The sequence below is a fragment of the Equus quagga genome, chromosome 13, assembly GCF_021613505.1.
Source record: "Equus quagga isolate Etosha38 chromosome 13, UCLA_HA_Equagga_1.0, whole genome shotgun sequence".
NCBI lineage: Eukaryota > Metazoa > Chordata > Mammalia > Perissodactyla > Equidae > Equus > Equus quagga.
In genome coordinates, this window is record NC_060279.1 from 9,684,406 (window position 1) to 9,700,784 (window position 16,379).

The window sequence follows — 16,379 nt, forward strand, 5'->3', positions numbered from 1 at the left end:
AATTTTCTTTACATATATAACCCAACCTAAAACTTCTAGACATATCTTAAACAATACCTTCTACACTTACTGTAGCTACAGTTTCTAAAAATGAGAATCGATGCATAGAACAATGAAGTAACACAGTATTACACGTTCTTAAAGATTTGATTATGCTCAGTAGAGATTGCTTACAAAGATGGGAAAACATCTTAAGGTGTAATTAACTAGAACATAGAAAAGTAAATTATCTACATACTTTATTCTTCAAGTATTACATTTAATTCATGTTTTATTGAAATAACCTTAAATGCAGAGCCCATTATTGATGAGAGAATAGTTTCCACTGGGTATGCTAAAAGTTTTATCCATTCATTCAACAAATATTTACTAAGCAATACTATGTGCCAGACTCTGAATTGTTGGGAAAACAGTGAAACAATGCGGTCACAGTATCTGCCTTCTAAGTAACCTCAGCTTTGTTTGGGTTTTTGCAAAGCGTGCTCCCAGACAAATGGACAATGAAAAAAATTTAATGGTCTAGTAGACAGTTACCAACTTAATTTTCACGTTCAGGATCTTTAATTAAAGTTATCTGCACAAGTGTTCAAACGGCCCTTGCAATATAACAAGAAAGAGCAAATAAAGAAATTGCCCACATTTTGATTTCTGTTTTAATTATAAATACTTTTAATAAAATGCATCTTCAAATAGACTATGAATAGCTAAAAGTATGTTTATACTGAATTATTACTACTTATTGAGACTATCGTCTGGAATGTTAAAAAAGAAAATACAGTATCTAATTACTCTACTCAATTGTAGAATCAAATACTGTAATTGTGCATGAGGCTGCAGAATGCTCCAAAATAAAGAACAAAACAGGTAAGTGTTTAGAAGACATAATATTCAGAATGAAAACTGTATACTAGTCAGGTGTTTGCTGAAGCTGATTACAAGTTGATAAATTATCATCTATATGAACTTTTCTATAGATTAGCAGGCATTTTCTATTAATGCCTACAAAAAATCTGATCCCGTGTTCATCTCTCCAAAGTAGAGCTAAGCGTTCCTTCCTTTTTACTAGTATAGCCTTTGTAGAGAACTCAAAATGTGTTAATCATAAAGTAAACATAAAAGACAGTACTTTACTCCCTTAAGCACTATAAACTATACAAACCTAAAAGAGCACAAAACATAAATGTTTTCTTGCACATCACTGTTATCTTTACTATTTATACAGATATGTGCCACATACTGTGCTAAATGCCTTACATAAAGCAAAGCTATAAAGGGTAGGTAATTACTGTTCTTTCATCTTACAGATACGAGAAATGGAGATTTAGAGAGGTTGAGTAAGCTAAAAAGAAATAGAGCTATTAACCCAGATATTCTGGCTAAAACCCCAAACTGTTACCCACAGATTAAAGGTTAAATATAAAGAAGGAAGAACTCATTGCTATTTCATTCAAAAACCAATGTCACAAAGCTACACTCCCTAATAGCTACCGACTTCAGGCATTCTGTTTTCCCAGCAAATCTGTTGCCAAATCTAAGGGTCAGGTCATTGTTCTAATAATCTTACTCGTCTTCTCAACAAGATATAAAACAGATGACTACTCCCTCCTCCTTGAAAGTATCAATGAACCACACAACCCTCATCCTTCCCAATTTACTAGCTTTGCTTTTGATCTCTTAAACTCCTAAATGCTGGAGTTATCAGATCTGTCTTGAGTTTCCTTTGTTAATCTTCCTCCAGCTAAAAATTCTGAAATGGCTTCCTATTACATTTAGAATAATGCCTGGATTTCTAATAAGAATCCTGGTATTCCAAAACTGGTTTACAAAGCCCTAAATGATATAATCTGTAATTATCTAACTTATTTTCTAACACTTGTCCCTATCACCCCACTACCCTCCAGCTACTCAAATGAAGCTTGTTCCCATTTTAGGAGGCTAGTACCAGCCATTCTGTCTAATCTTTTAATTGGAGGCCACTGTTTATCATTTAGATGCCACCAAAAATGTCAACTCCTCAGAAGACTTCCCTGACCACCTAAAACTCTAAAATAACCTCTAAATCACTCTCTTATCCATCACTATATTTAAATTCTCTACAAAACATTTCCATCACCTCTAAGTTGTATTTTCTTGCTTATATTTTTGTTTATTCAATGACTATCTTCTCCTATTAGAATACAGACTCCAGGAGAGCAAAGACCTAATCTGCCTCGTGCACTATGAAAGCTACAGCTCCTCACTACAATCAGACACACTAAAAATTTTGCATATAATTTCAAAGAATTCACAGACCTGTGAAAATCTATTCATAGAGCTCCAGGGTATTTAAAGACTCTGGATTAAGAAATTCTAACCTATATTATTCTTCCATGAATCTTAAAATTGTAGCAAGTACTTGAGATTTATTACATGTCTGGCACTGTGGGATATAGAAAACAGGCAGAAAACATGGTCAACATCAGTTTCACAGATTTAAAATGCCTCACTGCTCTTCCACATAATTTCAGATAAGTGCTGTTATAACAAATTTTCCAAATTATTCTGTTGTAACAAAAATCGTTTAAAATAGAATAACAAAACTTTATTGGTAAAAGATACCTTAGAGAACATCTAATTCTCTCCTAATTTTTCTTCCCCCCCCCCCCCAAAGATTGGCACCTGAGTTAACAATTGTTGCCAATCTTCCTTCTTTTCCTCCCTTTTTTTCCCTTCTTCCTCTCCCCAAAGCTCCCCAGTACACAAGTGTATATTCTAGTTGTGAGTGACTCTGGTTGTGCTATGTGGGACGCCCCTTCAGCATGGCTTGATGAGTGGTGCCATGTCCGTGCCCAGGATGTGAACTGGCAAAAACCCAGGCTACAGAAGCTGAGTGCACAAAGTTAACCATACGGCCATGGGGCCAGCCCCTCGCCTCATTTTTCAAGATGAGATAATTAACATTTATTTATGGCCCTATCAGTAACAAGTATTATTAAGCTTTTCAAACACCTCTTTTCACTTAATCCACAGAAGAGACCAAAGATAAGAAAGTAAAATAATTTCACTCAAGGTGGTGCAGCTTGATAGTGGCTGAGCTAGGATCAGAAACCAAGTTTCCTGACTCCTAGTTTTAGTGTTTCCTGCACCCCCACTGGATTACTTTGCATGCAAAACCATCACTGAACCTCTGAAAGAGTTTTAAAAATATTCTTGCACATTAAAACTATAGTTAACAATATTTAGTTCAAATCAAGGCAACCACTAACCTTGGAAATAATATGTAAAATCGTATATACACATGTTCTTTCTTCTAGGAATAAGATCTATGACTTTTATGAGATTTTCATTAAAAAGTTTTGTTTGGGGAGGAAGGAGGGGGAAGATAAAGATCACTGACCCGGATATATTGAAATAAATAACTGTTGAAAACGTAAGAATATATAAAAAACAGAAACAATAATTCATATGAACATATATTTCCTCTGTATTTATATCACAATCTCAACAGACTCTTATAAAATATTTTTAAGAGATATTCATGTGTGTCAAAATTTTAAAAAACGCTTACATTGAAGTATCTCCCTCCCATGCCTCCAGACCTCATTCCCACCCCCTCCACAGGTAAACCACGGTTATTGCCTTCCTGGTTGGTTCTTTATCCATATAGCTTGATATACAAATATATATTGTCTATTGGAAACAAAGTATTTTAAATGCTATTATTCACAACTCTCTATCTCTTTCTACATTAAACCAATTTTTCTTAGAAATTATATCTAACAATCTTTTTGCATTCCCAGCAAATATTAAACATCCAGCTACTTGGAAAAAAACATTTTACTGGTCTTTACTATGTACTCAGCACTGGGGATAAAAAAAATAGTGAACAAGCAAATCGCTCCAAGTCTGCATGAAGCTTACATTGTTTCCTTTGTTAGCTATATAAACTATAATGACAAAACTAAATACGTGACTGCAAGGTATGGTAAATGAGATGAAGGAAAAGGACAGGGAGATACAAGCACATCTAACAAAGATAATCTAACCAAATTGGGGTGGGGTTGTGTGGGGCATTTCTTCCCTGAGGAAGTGACGTTTATGCTAAGATTTGAAAGATGAGGACTGAATAAATGTTATGGGAAGAATAATGTGTCATATGTGTGTATAGACTCCAGGTAAAGGAAAATCATAACTACAGGTTCTGAGACTAGATGGAATATGGTACAACTGGGGAGCTAGGAAAAAACAAAACAAAGAAACAAAAACAAAGCAGAGAGCAAGAGAGAAAGGTATGATGTGAGAGAAAACAATGAGCAAGGACCAAATGACACAGGATATTTAAACTCACATTATGGTATTTGGTCATAAGGTGAAGAGTAAGGTGAAGGCACTGAAGAGGCAGGAAGTGATCCACTTCATTGTTTCTAACATTCCCCAATCTGTATATTATCCTCACTAATCATAATTCACTGAGATCCCCTTCAAGGCTCAAACCGGAAGAACAACCTAACAACCCTATATGACTTCTCTCCCTCACTACTGGGCCCCAAAGCACCTAAATGCTGTTACACCAGCATCATGCCTACTTCAAGAAAATCTCACATGTAAAAATTCTAAGACAGAGAACAGATAGATTACAGTGATCATTCATATTACAGAAAGATAATCTACTTTAGGAAGGTATTAACAGGATTCTTTTAAAACAAAGGCTAGAAATCTTTGTAATTGAAAAAAAATGGAAACACTGTGTCCAAAATAAGGGAATAGAGAGATAAACAGACAGTACATCTGTACTATGGAAACATATGTAATAATCAGAGATTTATGCATAGAGAAATGGAAAGACGTCCAAGACACATTGTTAAGTAAAAACAAAACTTGCAGACCAATACATACGATATTTATGCTGGGGGGCAAAAAATCCTACATATTAATCTTGCTATTAAATGGATGTAAATGGATGGAAGAAAAAGGTTTGGAAAGAAATCTAACAAACTAAACAGCAGTTACACAGTTGAGCAACTTACAAAAAGTACATAATCATGAATTACTTATATAAGTGCAAATAAATTTGAAAGAATGAAAACAAGTTAGAATACATTCAGAACACAATTTAGGCTATTTCTAAGATAAATTACTATAAGACTATTATAAACATTTTTACTTATTAAATTATCTTCTTTTACAAATTTGGATAGCCAAATCATCAAAACTTATTAGTTCTTTTCAAAGTTAATTAAAACTCTTTTATAACTTCTCTGTACTTTATCTGCTTCAAAGAACTACCATAGTTTATTAATATTCTTAATATATTAATATTTATATTAGTTTTTATATATCATTTACATCTCTATTAACCTAGTAAAATGAGGTATATAGTTGCTACCCTCTTACATTTTCTGGTAAAATAGTTGTTATAGACACACCCATAAAAAACTTGATAGAATAAACATACAGAAACAGCAACCAGTTCTTCACTAAAAACAAAAGCATTCTTTTGACCATAAAGAGTTCTGAGAGACCAAGGGGAAAACAGTGTTTTAAAAGTTTGACTTTGCCTGGGAAATTTGCTCATTAAGAACAGTAAGTCACTCTTCGATGATTCTATTTCAGGAATTACAAAATCATAAAGCAAAGCTTTTTTAGAGACGCCAAGTGTCACTAACTGTAGTTATTAGATCCAAGGATTTCCATTCCTCATTCTTTCGACATCTTTCTTCAAAGTCATCTTTCCAAACATTCTCCAAGCTTTTCAAAGACAGTTGTTTACATCACCTTCAACCACAACATGTATCTAACCCACACAGGACACACAGCTTAGTGAATGTAATAAACATTCTTTCAGTCAGGAGTAAACATATGAAATAGAATTACTAAAATACCAACAGCCAGATTCTTTAAACTTCCTCAAAGCAAGATTTTGTCAGAAAAAAAAAATCCTAAACAATTCTATTAATTAAAGCATATGTGCTCAAAGCCTGCAGATAAATCATTATCAGATAAATCATTAACACATAAACCATTATGTGTTGGGGTCAGCCCAAATCTAGCTCATTAGGAGTAATTCTACTGGAACTTTCCTAATCAGAAACAGAGCATGAATGATGAGTCCTCTTCATTTCTTAAAAAAAGGCCAAAAGAGCGACTCTGCTGCTCAACGACGAGCACAATGGTTAACTTTCCCATCTGATTAAATAAGGCCTACTGTCCTGAGTAGATGGCAACAATCAGTGATTTTATTGTTGAAATTGATAGAAGATACACACATGATAAATAAGCAGCAATCAGTCCACCTTAAAGGCCCAAATTTAAAAATGTCATGACTTCCCCAGTAATATATACATCTTTTTTTTAAAGATTGGCCCTGAGCTAACATCTGTTGCCAATCCTTATTTTTTTTCTTTTTCTCTCCAAAGTCCCCCAGTACATAGTTGTATATTCCAGCTGTAGGTCCTTCTAGTTGTATTATGTGGGACGCCGCCTCAGCAAGGCTTGATGAGTGGTGCCAGGTCTGCACCCAGGATCCGAACCGGCAAAACCCTGGGTCGCCGAAGCAGAGTGCACCAACTTAACCACTCAGCCACCGGCTACCCCCAATATATACATTTTTATGCCAGGAAGACTGCTCACAGAAAATATTTAAAAGGTTGTTTGATTTGGTTACATGCCTTTTTCATGTTATTGATTGAAGCTACTGTACAGAATCTGACAGACATTTTACTAGTTTATTCCAACTTCTAAATTCTGATTAAAAACCATCACTTGTTGGGCCAGCCCGGTGGTGCAGTGGTTAAGTGTGCACGTTCTGCTTTGGCAGACTGAGGTTTGCCGGTTCGGATCCCGGGTGCGGACACTGCACCGCTTGGCAAGCCATGCTGTGGCAGGCATCCCACATATAAAGTAGAGGAAGATGGACACGGATGATAGGTCAGGGCCAAACTTCCTCAGCAAAAAGAGGAGGAACGGCAGCTGATGTTAGCTCAGGGTTAATCTTCCTCAAAAAAAAAAAAAAAACACTTGTTAAAATCTTATACTTTTATATTAATAAAATTAATCCTTAATATTATTTTCATTAATACATAACATCATTTGACTTTTCTCAGAGTTTATATTTTTTGAAAGATTTGCCCTGAGCTAACATCTGTTGCCAATCTTCCTCTTTTTATTTTCTCCCCAAAGCCCCAGCATAGTTGTATATTCTAGCTGTAAGTCCACACAGCTTATTCTTTTGACAAATAAGACCTTTTCAGAGCAAGAAAATTGTTCAATGAACAGTAAACAGTAAGACTACTGACTCACTTCATCAACCAAGCAACTAGTTTGCAGATATCAAACTCCCAAGACTTGTAGCTGCCTCGTAGCTATTCAATTCAGATCCATGCTTTATGCAAAAGTACAAATACTTTGTGAACCTCAAGGTTTAACTGTGATTAAAGCAAGTGCCAACAAACTACTATAAACAAAATTATGATGGGATGATACATAACAAAGCTTGGTTTTCTGAAGATAAAACATGTGTCAGGCATTAAGTTGGGTGTTTTTAGATGCTTCTCTTATTTAAATGTCTACCATAAATCTAAACCACAATATAAACTACCACCAGTAACCAATATTTGTTACGCACCAACTAGGTGCCAGCTCTTTCAGTGCTCTATATACACTATCTAATTAATTAAATGTTCGCAGCAACGCTGTAATGTAGTAATTATCTCCATTTTACAGACAAAGAATCCAAAGTACAGGGAAGTACCCAAAGACACAGAGCTAGTAAGTGGCAGGACTATGATTCAAACTCAGGCCAGCCTAACTCTGAAGCTTACTTTTAAATCCTATAATTTGTGCCACCTTACAGATGAAAGTCAATAGTCATTAAGGCAAGGGAGATTTTAGGGGTGATGGAAATGTTCTAAAATTGGACTGTCTTTACTAAAAAATAGTGAATTGTGCACTTAAGTGAGTTTTATAGTATGTAAATTGTATTTCAATAAAGCTGTTAAAAGAGTCATTAAAGACTTTTTATAGAAAGTCTTAGTTTTCAAACTTTTAAATGTGGTAATTTTAAAATATAAAGACACTATTCAGATTTGTTCTATGAGTACGGCAATAGCTCTATTAAATAGTTAAATATATAGTTTTGAAAATTTCATTTAAATATATTACAAATTGACATTTAAAAAATTGTTAAAAATTTATTACCATCTCTTCTATTACAGCTTCACTTTATCTGCCTCTGGTTTAGAGGGAGAAACATGGAAATGAAAGTATCAAGGCTCTACTCTGGGCCAGTCACTCACTCCTCTGAGGCATTATGATGCCCATTTTATAGATAACTCTTGAGCTTCAGCAGCATTAAATAACTTGCCCAAAGGTAATAAATTGTCGAGCTGAGACTAAAACTCAGCTCTTATCTGAACTTTAAATATAAGTTGCCCTGAGAAAGATATTACATCAAACAAAACCTTATTGTCTGTAAGAAAATCTTGGATCTGTTCCCACCCTGCCCTACCCGACTCTACCCCGAGAGATGAGTTTAACTTATTATTTATGGCCTTAACTTAATTTCCCACTTCTCTGGAACACTTCCATAGCAACCAACAGGCAGGGCAACATCAGAGAAGAGAAAAATTTTAACTATCTTGAAAAATGAAGCTAAAAGCAGGAAACAAAAACAAGAAAAATAAGTGACTTATTATAACATTACTCAGTGTTATAATCCTCAGCAGAGTATCAATTTATGGATGAAAAACTAGTCTGAGATTTTTGAGGAGGCTCAAGGTTTTTCCCGCAATAATATCCTGTGAAGAAAGACCCAATTTTGACTGTAAAAGATCTCTTCCCCAAATATATGGATTGAACTGTAACCCTATATTGTACACAACATCCTGGATATAAATAATTTAATATGCTAATGTTGGTACAAATGGACAAATACTTTGGACAGGTATAAAGAGAAGGGCTTCTGATTTAGACGGGGAAACCCTGAAAAATAGAACTTGATAAAGAAGGGTTGAGAAAGCGGCAAAGGGTTAATTTAGGTGGCTTACTTTCCTAGCGTTTGCAGGGACAAAAAGAAACATTTATACCTCCACCCTAATGCCAAATTTAGGAGAAGAAAACAGTAAAGAAGGATAAAACCATTCATGGAGAAGCTGCCTGATCTGAAATTGAAACAGCTCTCTAGAAAGCGAATGACAGTCTCTAACTCTGTGTACACAGTTCAAAGCTCCAGGTTTCTATTCTACACAGCAAAGTTACGTACTGGGTGTAAAAGTGCTACACCGGAGAGGACATCAGTAGTTATTACAGAGGTGGGAGAACGAAAAGGCCAGACTCAAAAGAGCATGATCTTTAAAGGAACTGTGAGGTACTAAGGGAAAACTTATCCATTATAGCAAAACTGCAAGTGGTTATTTTTTCGATTTTTGCATTAATACTCTGCTGAATATTACATATACTGTCAAGTAAGTAAATATGTCATTACCATTTAGTGGTGGTCCAAATATCATGGACCTAAGGAGAACTAATAACCAAAATTAGGAATATTGTGGAATACACTAGGCATTTTAGTTGATCTGTTATCTTGTTAACTGCTTTCAAATTAAATGCAGATTTCTGAAACTGGTTGTTTTCTTTGTGAAAACTGATGTCTCCTTCTTAATTAAAGCTCTTTTCTAAATCATAAAGATAACTCAGCCCCAAAACAAAAGATTCATGAATAAATTCTGAAGACTAGATCAAATATTTTAGCAAGACTTTAAATGGTTTTTCAGGTCACGTTTTGAAATCTGTCTCCTACTACAGTAATGGCTTCTTTTGTAGGAGGAAGCTGACTCCGCATGTCCCCAGAAGTTATTTTGAGACACAACGACAAATCTGATTGGCAAATACTCAATCTTCAATGTGGGAGAATGTTGACACCGAAAAGAAAATCTAACTTGTGCCTCATATACTCATATTTCAGATTGGTAAATACTAATCTATGGACTCCTGAGGAATCCAACAAAATTGAGACATTTTAAGGGGCAGCACTGATGTTCCGTTTCTTCAATTCATCCCTCTTTACTAATTCTTTCCCCGCTGGCATGCTTAAATCTTTGTCCAGGGGAGCTAAAAAAACATTTCTACTTCCAACTTGTCTTATTTAACTAAAAAAAACAAAGTCATTCCATCTCTGCCCCTGTCTTCCAGCCTCTGTTCTCCACTCCCTCACCTTTCATTTTCAAACCACCATTTTACGCCAACCACTATTTTGAAACAACTATTAAGAAGCACATCAACAACTTTCTTATGAAATTCAGTGGTCACGTCTCAGTTCCTTCTATACAGCATTTAATAATGTTGACCAGATACTCCTGCAAATGCTGCTCCTTTTTGGCTTCTATAATGGCATGTCCAGGTATTCCTCTAATTGGCAGGCCACTCCTTGCATGCCTCTGTTGAGGGCTTCTTTCTCTGCCTATCCTGGGAGTTTGTGTGATTCTTCAGAATTCCCTCCTCAATTCTCTTCTCAAAAAATTCCCTGAGTGATTTCATCTGTTTTTCAGCTTTCACTTTCCAATGAGATGCTGATGACTTCCAAACGTGTGTCTCAAGTTCAGACCTCTCTTCGAGTGCCAGCGCCATGTAACCAGTTGTCTACTAGTCACGCATATCCACCTAGGGTCTCAAACTATCTCAGCCTTACCAAACCTTTTGATCCCTATGTCAATGATTGAGTGACTTTACCTGTTAACTGAAGCATGAGGAATCATCCTTGACTACTCCCTTTTCCTCAAACCCTTTCTCCTCATCTAATCAATCACCAAGTTCTATTCATTTTATTTCTTTAATGTTTCTTGAAACCTTCTAATCCATTCCCCATACCTTAGTTTAGGCCACCATCTCTTACCTAGATTACTGTGACAATTTCTTAACTGGTATTCCTGTCACTGGTATCGTCAACAGAGCAGAGCTAGGTTATAACTAGACTGTAAGTTCTTTAAAATCAGAAAATATCTTTGGGGTTTTTTCTCTCTCTTGCTGTTTTCTCCATGGTTTTAATACAGAAGTCAGCCAATACACATTAGCAAACCTATCAAGCTGGAGTATTTACGTTTTCTCCAACAGAAAGTCAACTGGGCTAATGGAAAGCTGCTAGGGGAAGAAAGCTAGGGCTTTACCATCCAGAGTAGCATGCACACGTCAACAAGGATACAAAAGATAAATGACACTATGATCCAACTAGACCTAAAAGACACCCATAGGATATGCTACACAACAACAGAATTCTTTTAAAGTGCATACGGAATGTTCTCCAAGATAGACCATATGCCAGACTATAAAACAAGTCTCAATACATTTAAAAGGTGGCACAGTGGTTAAGTTCACATGTTCCGCTTTGGCAGACCGAGGTTGGCCGGTTCGGATCCTGCAGGCAGACATGGCACCGCTTGCCAGGCCATGCTGTGGTAGGCGTCCCACATATAAAGTAGAGGAAGATGGGCACGGATGTTGGCTCAGGGCCAGTCTTCCTCAGCAAAAAGAGGAGGATTGGCAGCAGATATTAGCTCAGGGCTAATCTTCCTCAAAAAAAAAAAAAAAGAAAAGAAAGATTGATAGCAAATCAAACATCTTATTTCCACCTTAAGACAACAGATAAAAAAGACATTTAACATCAGCAACATGACAAACTCTCTGTGACCAAAATATAAACTCTGAATTTAATATTGTTAGCAAGTGATGCCAATTTTAGATTATTTCTTCCCTAAACATTATAAAACAAAAACTTATAAACCAGATATTAAAAGCTTAAAAATCCAAGTATTCTTATATCCCAAATAGTTTAATATTCATTAGTTTAAGAAGGATAAATGCAATTTTAAAAAATCTTGATAGTTCCTCTTTACAATGAATAAACACACACACACATTTCCACTTTAGGAGAGGGAGGTGGGGAGATACCTCAAGGTTTACGTACCCAAATATAAAATCTAAGTTTTAGTTTGATTATTTTAAGCAAACAACTTATGATATGAGCAAATATGAGCCTCAATATATCAAAGCTGGCAAACATAGAGGGCAAAACCTTCAATTTTCTTTATCTATCTGAAGGCTTCTGGGACATCACTTATTAGAAAGCTGTGCCGGCATTCCCATCTTTGAAGAGGACCATCACAGGTTCAGGTAGTAGGTGTGCAATATAAGCAAATGGAGATTTAAAGGAACGGTAAGTTCTAAAATAACAACAATTTACTATGGGTCAAAAAATATTCTAAAAACTTAAAGTGCATCTTTTAATTCCTTGCAAAATATGATTACACCCTTGAGAAAATCAGGGCCCAGAAAAGTTAAGCAAAATGCTCAAGGTCTCACGGCCAGTAAGAGGTAGATGCAGGTTTGTCTAACTTTACTGTTATAAGACTTTCTCCTTAGGTTTCTTAATCATTTGTTGCAATAGTCTGCAAAGATGGCCACAATTCCTCCCATCTCTGTAGCTATGCCCCTTTGTAATCTGACTTTGCTACTCTTTCTATCAAGAGAGGGGTCTATTCCCTCCACCCCCGAATCTGGGTGGCCTTGACTTACTCTGAACAGTTCAATGCAGCAGAAGTGATTTGGGGAAAGCTCCCGAGTCTAGTCCTCAGGAGACCTTGCAGCTTCCACTCTTACTCTCTTGGAACATGGTGCCACTAGTGAGGAAACTTGAGCTAGCCTCCAAGGGTGAGACCAACAGAATAGAGAAAAATTGTCCTAGCTCAGATCCACAGAACAATCAGCCCCGTTCTGAGCTGTCAGATGACTGGAGCTGCATGACCGGCCTTAGTGGAGACGAGCAGCAGAACCACCCAACTAAACCCAGCCCCAACTGCTCAGAATTGTAAGCAAATAAAATGGTTGTTGTTTGAAGCCACTAAGTTTTGGGGTGGTTTGTTATTCAATAATAGATATCTGATAACTGTTTATATAATTATGACATAATTTTACATTCATAAATTTCACCATAGCCTTTTGAGAAAACAGTAATACTGAATGTAACATTGACACTGGAATTTGAAAGGCTCTCTCAATGGAATTACAACCTCCTAATAGAGTGAATCTATCCTGTTTTTTTAAGGCCTTAAAAATTACTAATATATTGAAGCACCCTCACAAATACAACATGCCTAAATTTAGCTCCTTAATCCTGCAGCACACGTTCTCCATAACTAAAGGGAAAAGCCTTCAAGTCCACCCAAATGGTTACCATTTTCAGAGCACGGCAGGGACAACAAATCCTCTAGACTTAAAAAGATGGACCACTTAGGTTCAATTCAAATCGAAAATTTTTTTATTATATTTCAACTTAATACACTTAAATTGTCACCCATGTAGCAGTCCTCCATGCCAATGTGCCAGAGCAGCATCAGTAACTCTTAATATTGATAATAATTCATACGCGCCTAAGTTAGATGTTAGTCTTACTGGTTACAATCTAAAGACTTAACTCTCCTTACCATCACCACCTTAGTCATCTTCAGGAAGTTGTACCTGTTTTTACCCACCTACTATAAAGTTCTCACTATCTTAATATACTCCCCAAGTCTTATCCCCTTCCATCCCAAAACTCGGGGAAAGGGGAGTGGGATTTGAGTGCCAAGCACCTGTAGATTATCTCATTTAACCCTCCAACAACCTTCTGAGGTAGATATCAACTCTACTTTACTGATGAAGGCAGGCAAGAAAACTGAAAATACTTACCCAGCTAATTTAGTAGTCTAGTCATAATTTGAACCCACATTTGTCCAACTCCAAACTGTACTTTTTCCACAATAATACAATGTCTTCCAACTTTCAGCACTTATAATTTTATTATACTTCCTTTTTTTTTTTTTGAGGAAGATTGGCCCTGAGCTAACATCCATGCCCGTCTTCCTCTACTTTATAAGTGGGATGTCTGCCACAGCATGGCTTGATAAGCAGTACATAGGTTTGCGCCTGGGATCCAAACCAGCAAACCCCAGGCCGCCGAAGTGGAATGCGCCAACTTAACTGCTGTGCCACCAGGCCGGCCCCTAATTACATTTCTTAAAAGTAATCATTTTATTAGTCAGTCCTAAATAAAGATCTAAATTAAATGGTGTCTGTTTTAGGTTTAATTTGTGCAAGGTTAGTTTCAAATTAAGTAGATTTAGTACAGGAACTCTGGAACTGTTTAAGCCTACTACTTTATTTAAAAAAACAAATTCAGCTTATAGCAACTATTTCTTTTGAAGAGAACCACAAGGAACATTTTATTGGAACTGAGAAACAATCAGGGTACTAAAACAGAAAATGAACCTTAATGTTATATATATTTTAAGACACTTAAATGTATTCAAGAATAACATACATACAGAAAGGTATACAGGTCAAGAGCGTTCAGCTCAATGAACTATCATAGAGAGCATACCTGTATATCCAAGACATACAGCATTACCAGCACCCCAGAAGGTCCCGTCACCATTCCTCCCATCATTACTCCTTTATTCTTCCTCAAAGGTCACTAATAGCCTAACTCCTAATACTACAGATTAGTTTTGCCTGTTTTAAAACTCTATATAATGGAATCATCAGTACATATTCTTTTGTATTTTGGCTTTTTTCACTTAACATTATATTTGTAAGATTTTTTTCTACATTTTTTTTTTTAAAGCTGTGATAAAGCACTCCAGTTAAATTGACCACAGTTTAGGAAGCTACCCTTCATTGCACTCATTTTTGGAGCAGTGATGACATTTGGATTTTGAATGCAGATTTCTGGTGTTGAACTGGAAAGAAAAAAACCAGGTGTCAGTAACAAAACTTGAGAACAAAAAGTCCCCTTTTCACTCAAGAAAACAAAGCAGCATATGTGTCACACTGATAGCTCCCACTTCTTTCCTTTTACTTGCTTCTATTTCTTTTTTCCAGGGGGCTTGTGCCTTTTAGACTTCCTTGTGGCACTTGGTGGCCATCACAGGGCTTTGACTGATTTGAGGACTGGCAACAAAGAGAAAACAAGCAGATGTACTCAGAATAGGCAAGCTGCAAATGCAACATACTTCTTTTGCAATGGTTGGGTGATACATGAGTGTATAGTCTGACCTAAGAATTTTTGCATTAAAGATATAATCTTACATACTTAACAACAATCAAGTAACAACACTGGTACTATTAAAATGTACTATCCCCATAATCTACTGACCAAGGCTTAAGGACATTTTCATTACTATTTTTACGGAACATGCCTGACAGAACTCAAACTATTTCCAGAAAACAAAGTCACAGTGACTTTCAATGATACATACTTGAAAAATAATGCTACCCAAAAAAAAGTATGGATGCATTTTCCATTTTTAGAATTATTTCTAGACTGTTTTCCTAAGCAAAATTTCACTTTGAGGCATTTAAAGGAATGAACAAATTGCTACATGGACTCGAAACACAGAAGTTTACAGCTACAATGTATCTTCCTTATATACATAAAAGTGGTTTGGAATGGGTATATAAACTGTGAAAGAAGATATTTTGCGGATTCCCAAGTAGTAGATACTGTTAAGAGAGCCTACTGATTTGTTGCTAGTATATCAGAATTAAACATAAACACTTCCTCCAAAACATGTAATGATCTTTTAGAGATTAAATTCATACTTGGGTTGGTGTAGAATGTGTGTGTTGCAGGCAGGAGGGAAAAGCTTGAGATAGACCCAACGACCGAGGAAGCATAATAAACAGATCAACGTACTAACATCACACTCTACTCTTTGGTAAAAATAGGGAGCCCTGATTTCTTACCTTAAAAATTACAAACAGTTTGTCCCACTCTTCCCTCAACCCTGAATATTTTCCCCATTTCCTTACAGGCATTAATATGTGAATTCCCTTAGGGAGGGCCTTACTTGATCACCTTATTTAACACTGATCCTTCAAACGCAGTCCCACTACCATCACACATGAACTGTGCTTCCTCTCTCCTTCCTGATTAATTTTTCTCCGTAATACTTCTCTCCATCCAAAATGCTAAGTTTTACTTATTTTGTTACAGTGCGCACCCACCACAACTAAAATTTAAGCTCCATAAAGACAAGGACTTTTGTTTGTTTCTATCTCTAACCTTCCTTGAGTACATTCTATGTGCCAGTGCCTGTAAAACACTAAGATTAATGCCTATCTCACTTAGTCCTCACAATGACCCTATTAAGCACCATTATAGCTTACTTTTAGAGTCGAGCACAGATGTCAGGAAATATGCCCAAAGTCACATGGTAGCTAAACTTATCTCTATTTTTAAACTGGTAATTCCTTCTGTAGTCTTCATTTCTTTGGTGACACCATTATCCAACTAAATGTACATACAGAAACCTGGTAATCATCCTAGATTCCATCCTCTTCTATCCCTATTAAAATATTTATTATCTCCTTCA

General features: G+C 36.1%; 1 protein-coding gene across 5 annotated transcripts in view; it reads right to left on the minus strand.

Annotated features, from left to right (window-relative positions):
- The window catches only part of RC3H1 (ring finger and CCCH-type domains 1), a 79,144-nt gene that overhangs the window by 45,692 nt on the left and 17,073 nt on the right, over positions 1-16,379 (minus strand). The gene's annotated exons all lie outside the window — the stretch shown is intronic.